We start from the raw sequence: 1,277 nt of genomic DNA on the forward strand, positions 1-1,277 counted from the left end.
CCGACTATCCTACAAGGCGGAGAACTGCGTCATCAAGCTACGTCATCACGCACAAGCGATCTCGGCCGGAGACCCAGAAACCGGAGCTGAGGACTCCCAGAGAAGGCTGCAACATTGGGGAAGCTGGGTTTTTATTTGTCAGGACAAAGGAATCCGACAAAAAAAAGGAAAGAAAAACGCTTTTTGGGCGCACTCTTTTATAATTGATTAAATTGAATAATTAATACATAACTTTTATTTGAGACTTAATTTAAAATAGGATGGCACAAAGGGTTAATTAGGATTAGAGATATTAAAATGTAGTGTGATCCTTGTACTGGTTTAGTTCAAGGAAAATTCGCAGATTGGTCACACCTTTAAAATGTCATTTAAACACTGTTTTTATCAGAGGTACAGTTACCAATGATAGTAGGCAGTGAAATGATTAGGTTCTCCTCAAATGTACAACACTTGATGCTTAATAGCGTGGGTAATGTACCTAAATTGGTAGTATGAGGAGAGAAAAAGTTACACAGCCTCAATATGTAAATCTAATTTTTAACAATAAACACTCACTCCGGCAGTCATTGTTGCAGGTATTTTATTTGATACGGCGGCCCCTACCCCTAATTTGGATGTTGCCACACCTGGGCTTCCCCGGGGGTCTCCCACCTGGGTACTGACCTGGCCCTCCACTGCTTGGCTTCCAAGTTCGGAGAGGGTTTGGGCAGACCAGTGGGGTATGGTGGCAAGATCTTAGGGTTCAGTGTCCCATCAAATGTGGCCTGTAGGGCTGCAAGAGAGGATCACTTCACCAGGCGCAACAGGTGAATTTTATCAAAATAGATTGTATAAAAGTGAAGAAGTATCGATTAGGGGATTTGGGAGTCCCTAAATAATCGGACGTTTTGATGGTCAAAAATAGGTAGCAGTTAGCTGCCTGCTGGTAGCAGGTTTGGTGGTCAAAAATAGGTAGTAGTTAGCTGGTAGCAGGTTTGGTGGTCAAAAGCAGTTAGCTGCCTGCTGGTAGCAGAAAATTGGAGATTTTAAAGGAATTATTTTAGATATATAGTCACATGCGATAATTGCACTAATTAAGATATTGCCACACACCATGCGATTTTTGGAGGTGATAATTGTACTGTTTGGGGTAACGTTTATACACTGTATAGTAGCAAATTTGCAAGTATAGTTACAAATGATCTTCAAATACTTAGTAGCTATATTTTAGCAGAAGCATGTTTAGATTGTTGCATAAGAAAAGGACGATACATATATGCGGAGATCGCACTTGGTAG

The 1,277-nt window shown here is 41.0% G+C and overlaps 1 pseudogene; it reads right to left on the bottom strand.

Moving 5' to 3' along the window:
* Positions 1–614: 614 nt before the first annotated feature.
* LOC146076158 (5S ribosomal RNA) lies at positions 615–733 on the bottom strand (annotated as a pseudogene).
* Positions 734–1,277: the final 544 nt, after the last annotated feature.

The sequence above is a fragment of the Crinia signifera genome, chromosome 4 (assembly GCF_055691185.1).
Source record: "Crinia signifera chromosome 4, ASM5569118v1, whole genome shotgun sequence".
NCBI classification, from domain to species: Eukaryota; Metazoa; Chordata; class Amphibia; order Anura; family Myobatrachidae; genus Crinia; species Crinia signifera.